Source organism: Barbus barbus (genome assembly GCF_936440315.1).
Source record: "Barbus barbus genome assembly, chromosome: 49".
Lineage (NCBI taxonomy): Eukaryota > Metazoa > Chordata > Actinopteri > Cypriniformes > Cyprinidae > Barbus > Barbus barbus.
The window spans coordinates 16,667,042-16,674,860 of NC_136727.1; positions in this window are offsets into that span (position 1 = coordinate 16,667,042).

Here is a 7,819-nt window from a genome sequence, read left to right on the forward strand (position 1 = left end):
TCAAAGACGTGAGTGACATTGATAGGTAAGAGGAACCATCACAGCACCTCAGGCCCTTTACCTGAACCTCAGACGAGAACATCTCTAATTTAATATCAGCTGTCTGAATAAGTGGACCATTGGTAACTGTAAACCACCAGAGAGTCTCATTAAAGGTGCAAGTCAGATTCAACTGCATTTAAACAGGGAACTTTCCATGCAAAAAGAGTCAGTTTATACATTTTAATATTTGATGTAAGGACATTACTGGTACTTTTGTAAGCTAAACCGGTTTTCAAAGTTTTTGTTGCCTATAAAATAGGAGGATCAACTTGTGAGTGACCCCTTTTTTTAAATATAAAGCAGCAATATATTTATATTTAAATACTGATTTGCTGAATGTTTAGTCACTCTCAGGTCATGTAAGATGTAGATGAGTTTGTTTCTTCATCAGATTTGGAGAAATGTAGCACTACATTATTTGCTCACCAATGGATCCTCTGCAGTGAATGGGTGCCGTCAAACAGCTGATAAAAACATCACAATAATCTACAAGTAATCCAGACCACTCCAGTCCATCAATTAACATTTTGTAAAGTAAGAATTTGCATGTTTGAAAAAAAAAAAAACCATCCTTCACTAAGACATTTTTAACTTCAGGCTTTTGGCTAAAAAAGTTGTCTCGTCTGAATCAGGAGAGAAATATGTACAGATCAAACACCATTTACAAGCAAAAACAGTCTAAAACAGTTCTAATGAAATGTGTTGGTGGATTTTGATGTAAAAGAACAACAGAAGATGGACTTTTTCACTAGAGGAAACATTGTTATGGATTATGGACTCGTATTTTGGTCAAAAGCAACGGTTTAAAGTTAAAACGTCTTAATTATGGATTTGTTTCTTACAAATATACAGCTTTTCACTTCTTCACAAGATGTTAAATGATGGACTGGAGTCGTGTAGATTATTTGTGCATTGTTGTGATGTTTTTATCAGCTGTTTGGACGCTCATTCTGACGGCACCCATTCAGGATCCATTGGTGCTAAATTACTCCAAATCTTTTCTGATGAAGAAATAAATGTATCTACATTTTGGATGAACAGAGGGTGAGTAAACTGTTAGCAAATTTAAACTGTTAAACTGTTTCATATTTTTCTACCCACAATTAGAATGACAGTAAATATGAAAATATGAAGAAAAATATATATATTTTTTTAATATATAAAAATTTAATTGTACAGCATGTTTCACTATAAATATCATTCCAGAGCAGTTTTGCGGTTAAGTTCGCAAATTGAGGATGGAATTAAAGTAGAATTTAACAGTCTATAAAACTTGTAAATCTAAGATTTTACATAATAAATCACAATTTAGCTGAAATGCATAGCCATGCCAAGTGGTTTTAATATTGTTTGTGTACATCTGCTTTTCAGGGGGAAAAAAACACTAATGCAACCCCAAACTGACAGTAAACAACTCGATGGTTGGCTTGGTGTTCTGCCTCTGCATCTGCAGCGAGTCCTGCTGTGGTTGTTGTGATTACGGCCCTTGTTTTGGCCCACGTTTACATCAGCTTGACTGAATTAAGATGCTACCCACCCTAATACGAAGCATTACTTTTGCTGTGTATCAAAACAGCGTCTAAGATCCGACTAAAGTTTCTGTAATTTTCCACCACTCCTCGCTTGTGCTTCACTTCTCTCATTTGATCACAAGATCACTGCTTTCCTTTCACAATTGTGTCACAACAGCAGTCTTGCGCAGCCCAGTACCTAAGGCGATCAAAATAATGCAGCAGCTGTCCGTCACCTCGAGTGCATCTGCTTGCAATGCAAACATGCTGTGTTAATGTTTTTGCATGATTTTAGTGCATTGCAGATCAAGTCAGAATCTCTTTAAGTCAGTTCACTCAGATGTTTTGGGAAACTAACAAAATGGCCGTCATTTCTGGTAATAGAAAAACAAACAAAAAAACAATAACAAATCATAATCTACAAAACCAGACAATATATATATATATATACGTGCATACATATACATAGAGCTGACATGCAACATCTGGACAACTACATGGCAGATCATTTGTAAACAAACTAAAAAGAAATGGACCTAAAATTGAGCCTTGAGGTACAACCCGGTCTCATCCCAACTCGTCACATATTGACGCTTGGTTTTTGCGTCGCTTTTTGACGCTCAAGGTACCCCTTTAGCGTCACTTTTCGACGTGAAGGGAAGGTACCCCTTTAGCGTAACTTTTCGGCGTCGATATGCTAACGCGATATTGGGAATTTTATCGTCATAATAAGGTTGCCAATATTGCATATATGTAGGGGTGTGATTTTCAATGTAAACAGTCAAAATAGTTTTATTTATATGACTTACCCAACCCCTGCCCCTAAACCTACCATCTGTGAAGAAAACGCAAGATATAGGAGGCAGATGCAAGTACTGGCATAATTTATTTAAAAATGATTAATATACGCTAAGTGTCTCCTATTTCAAAAAATTACCTTCCCTTCACGTCGAAAAGTGACGCTAAAGGGGTATTTGAAAGAAAGCTAAATTTATCTATTTTCTAAGGTATTTAGATTAGAAATAAATGTAATATAGAACATTAGAACATGAATTATTTTGAACTTAAGATTCAATTAAAAAAAGCAGACATAGTAAAAACTGCTAATTTAACATCATACCTGATCTACTAAAATTGGCTTTGCACCAGAAAATGTACCAATAACCACCATAATAAAAGCAGCCTTTTGTTGCATTTTTATGTAAACCAGAAAATTCAAACACAATAATTGATGTAAGAATGTTTTTACACAAACTCTATAATCCATAAAAAATCAATAAGATTTAAATAAGATTTTACAATGATTTGACAGACAATCTAATGCAGTTATTTACACACACACTTGTCTTGTTGAACAGAATATAGGTTTGAATCCCAAATTATCAATTCATTATTTTTATGTACAAAATGAATTAAATATACATGTGTTGTCCCATTAAATATAATTAATCACAATATAAGTCACTTACAGTTTGCTAATTAGCATACTTAGCAACCTGTAGCATGTTTTACATTATTTCCTTATTCAATTCTAAACTTCTACAGAGAAAATCTAATAGACTTCTTGTGCCTTGAGACTTGACTGAAGTGAAAAGTCGAGTATTGTGTGAAAGAGGATCTCCACAGAGCGACGGTGTCTGAAACATGTGAACGCTTGTCTGTTTGGCTAAACTGCTCAGTAGTTTTCCACTGTCTGCAGAGGAAGTTGAAAAGAGGAAGTCAAACGCTTGTCATCAACCATGTTTACATGATAGTCCTTTAGCAGTTTCGCTATTTTTTTTTAATCAACGTGCGCTTTCACACGTTCTTTCTCAGAAGAACCTCTTAACGTTTTGACGGCTTTTCAGAACAATTCCTCACGCTCGCAGCCAAAGAACAGACAAGGAAAGAAAAACAATGACAACAAAGAAAACATTTCCTCTTCCAAAACAAATTTTAATTTCCTCTCCGACTGCTTTGTAGAAAGATGAAAGTGTTATGTTATAGAAGAATGTAAAAAAACTGCTACGCCCACTGTTTCCTCACAAGTTGCTGCAACTGTAAAACCATCAATGTTTTCAAGGCCCGATGATAACCCACTAGACTCAATCCTGCGAAGAGATGCACGTACATCTCACACAGGATGCTGCATCATTCAGAAGTCAATTCTAATCACAATATGGCTGATGAAGTTTGCCCAATCTTTAAAAACTAAAACAATGTGGTCTTGTTTACAGTGATGAACAGTGTGAGCACTAACCACAACACAGCTGAACAGTCATGTGACACTATTCATGTGTCTCAAGTTGAAAGTATTTGTCCTTAAATGGTAACATCTCAATTTTGTCATTGTTCATAAAACCATTCTTATGTAAATTGCCGTAAAGATGCTGTGATGCTGTGTTGGTTTTCACAGAGATTTCAGTTTGATGATTTACGATAGAATGATTTGAAGAACAATTTTGTTTAAGATACAACAATTTACACTTGTATATAACTGAAAATTGGATAACTGATCATTTATGTATTTTTATGCATTTTTGCAATAATTGAATGCAACTGTTTATACAAAATCATTTGAAGAATTCAATGCAAGCATATTTTTACCAAAACACAAACCAAACAAAAAATTTAATTTTGTGTAATTTTGCGGTAACAATGGTTTTATGAATGATTTACTAAAACTACATAAAAAAAAAAATCAATGCAAGTATTTACATAAAAATGGTTTGATTATGGATACAATGCTATAATTTATGCATGCTTCATTTTTACAAAAAAAAGCACATGCTACGTAATGCACAATTGTAGTTACAATGTTTTTGTGAATGATTCAATACAACAGTTTATGAAAGAATGGTTTTACAATCGATTCAGTGTAACAATTTACAATTTAAAGAACAATTTTATAATCAATAATTTACATAAGATTGATTTTATAGAATGTTCCCAAAAATATTTTTATGAAGGATTAAATGCAAAAAAAATTTGCAAGCATGGTTTTACAAAAAACAAAATAAATAAATAATAATAATAATAATAAAAATAATTTTGCATTACAATGGTTTAATGGATGGTTAATACAATAACTTACAAAAGAATGGTCCTACAAAGGATTCAATGCAATAATTTATGCAAGAATCTTTTTAAGAACAATTATATAATCAGTAATTTACATAAGATTGATTTGATGGAAAATTCAAAGGAACAATTTCCACAAAAAAAAAAATATATATATATATATTTTACATTGGATTCTATGCAATAATTTATGCAAGCATGATTTTTACAAAAACAATAAATAAATAATTTCACATAACAATGGTTTTATGAATTCAATACTTCAACTTACAAAATAATGGTTTTATGAAGGATTCAATGCAATACTTTATGCAAGCATGGTTTTTAATAACAATTCTATAATCAATAATTTACATAATATTGATTTTAAGAAAACTTTCAATGCAACTATTTACACAAAATGGTTTAAAAAGGAATTCTATGCAATGTATGCAAGCATGATTTTTACAAATAAAATAATAATAATTTTGCATTACAATGGTTTCACGAAAAATTCAGTGCAACTACTTATGCGAAACATGAAAAAAAGTGTAATCCTGTTACATTATAATGTTTTTTAAACAAAGTTCAATGCAGCAATTTATCTTGTTAACAAGCAAATCTATCTTATTATGCGTTTTGCAGACACCAAGTTTCCATCAAAATGGCCCCAACATTGCTGGTGCATTTCATAAATTGAGTGTAAACTGCATTAAACATAGATTTGAACATCTCACTGGAATAAATGAACTGTCAGCAGAAAAACAGGATATAGGTGGTCCTGTTATTTTATGGTTTGACTAACAGATTGTTTTGAGTAATTTATGGATGTCATTGGCTAAGATAGGACACAAGAGAGGAAGTCAACATGAACTAACATGACTCTTAAACTAAGGAAGTTAGAGAAGAACTACACAGTCCAAAAGTGCTCTGTTTAAAACACACTTTGGTCAGTTTGTTCGGTTTTGTTTTTTTTTTCTTGATGACCATAAACCATCAATTCAACAAGGAACACTTTTTGACTTGTAGACAACTTTATCCTTGACCCGAGTGCAATAGCTATCGGACAAATCCTTTATTTACCACAGAGATGTTTGACTTGAGTGAGTGTCACTTTTTTTCGTACAGTATGTTGCATCAATGACCTACATTAACCTCAAATGACTAAATTGTTTATACTGATCATGAGCACTGAGCTTTTGTCTGTAATTTCCAATGATTCACCAAAGACAGACACCTATTTAAAGGAGCAGTTCAACCAAAAATTAAATATGGACTACAAATGCAGCTTGAACATTCTGTGAAACGTCTCCTTTTGTGTTTTACAGAAGAAAAAAACATACAATGTCATCAAAGTTTTAGAATGACATTCAGGTGAGTGAGGGATGACCAAATGTTTATTTTGGGGTGAACGGACCCTGCAGCTTCTGTCATTAATAAAACAGAACGCTGTTTAGGGAAAATACTAAATCATGGTGGTGCTAATGCTACACACCTGCAGTGACTCGAGTTTCTGTTTAATACAATGAACTGCAACATTCAGTGCTCTCAGTCCCACATGCAAAGGATCACAAAGTCCTTGACCTTGGGCCCAATGTTAGGCCTGAAAAGGCACTCAGGCTTTTGGATGTAATCCTCTTTGCTACTCACATGCAAACATGGTTAGACTGTCTCCTTTATGCTCTGGTTTGTCCCTCAATGTCAATCCAAACCGCGTTCCCACAACATCCCAGTGTCCTGCTTCAATTAGAGCAAGTCTAAGGTTACACAAGCAGACTGACTGATCAGAAATTCAAGAAATGAAAAACCTGATATGCTAATCATTTCTTTGACACATTTATTCACTGCAATAATATAGGATGAGGAAAAAATATTAATAAAAAGATACTAATTTGCTTTTTGTTACATGAAGGTCAGTTTAAAACGGCCAAATACTCCAAAAAAGTGTCAAAATATAATTTAGAAGTGTGTGCTTAGGCTACATAAAATGCTAGCTTTGAAAATAGCTTTGGCAAGGCTATACCAGCTTATTAGCTTCTTGTTACATAAAAGACTCTTTAAATCTGTCAACAAAATATATTACTTGTGTGTATTTAGGATGTATAACATGCTAGCTATTAAATTAGTCTTAGCTATCATACCAGCTTATTAGCATTTTGTTACATAAATGTCTCTTTAAAATTGTCAAGATACTACAAAAATTAAGCTAGCTATGAAATTAGCTTCGCAAGACAAGGGAGTTGGCCATTGCATTCCAACTTAGTGTTTTGTTACTGAAGTTCACTTTAAAATTGTCTAAATACTACAAAAGGTATGAAAATATCATTTAATTTTGTGTATTTAGGCTACATAGCATGCTAGCTATGAATTTAGCCTTAGCAAGGCAAGGGAGTTGGCCATTAAATACAATTTTTGCTATATGAAGATCACCTTAAAACTGTGAAAAAATATATAATTTAATAGTGTGGTTAGGCTGCATAACATGCTAGCAATGAAAATAGCATTAGCTAACATATACCTGTCTCTTAGCTTTTTGTTTGAAGGTCTCTTCAAAACTGTTAACTACAAGAATTATGAAAATGCAGTTTATTAAGCATGCTAGCTATGAAATTAGCCTTAGCAAGACAAAGGAGCCCACCAACTCTTTTTACAGCAAAAGTGAAAATATATTTGTGTGTATTTAAGCTACATAACATTCTAGCTATATAAAATTAGCCTTAGCAAAGCAAGAGGGTCAGCTTACATACCAGCTTTTTAGCTATTTGTGAAGGTCTCTTCAAAACTGTTAACTACAAGAATTATGAAAATGCAGTTTATTAAGCATGCTAGCTATGAATTTAGCTTTAGCAACAAACGTGATTCTGCCATTTTTATTGTAATGTAATTTCCACAAACATCATTTCAACTACAGAATGTGTGAACTTGGTAGCGGAAATGACCATGATGTTTCCGAAAAATGACAAAATTGACAATTTGTACATTGTTGGGTGGAGTTAGCAGACACATTAAATAAACTAGCGTTAAAGTGTACTATTTTCCCAAAAACAAGAAGTAAATAATTATGCTAAGTTTCCGTATGCGCTATTCAAAGTTAAGCATGTTGTTTCACAGTTAAACAAACTGCTTATCTGATAATGACTGAACCGTCACGATCCAAAACAACATGTGCGTGTATGAAATGTCTCCAGTTACCTAAGGCAATCCTCCATAAACAAATATACGTGTAA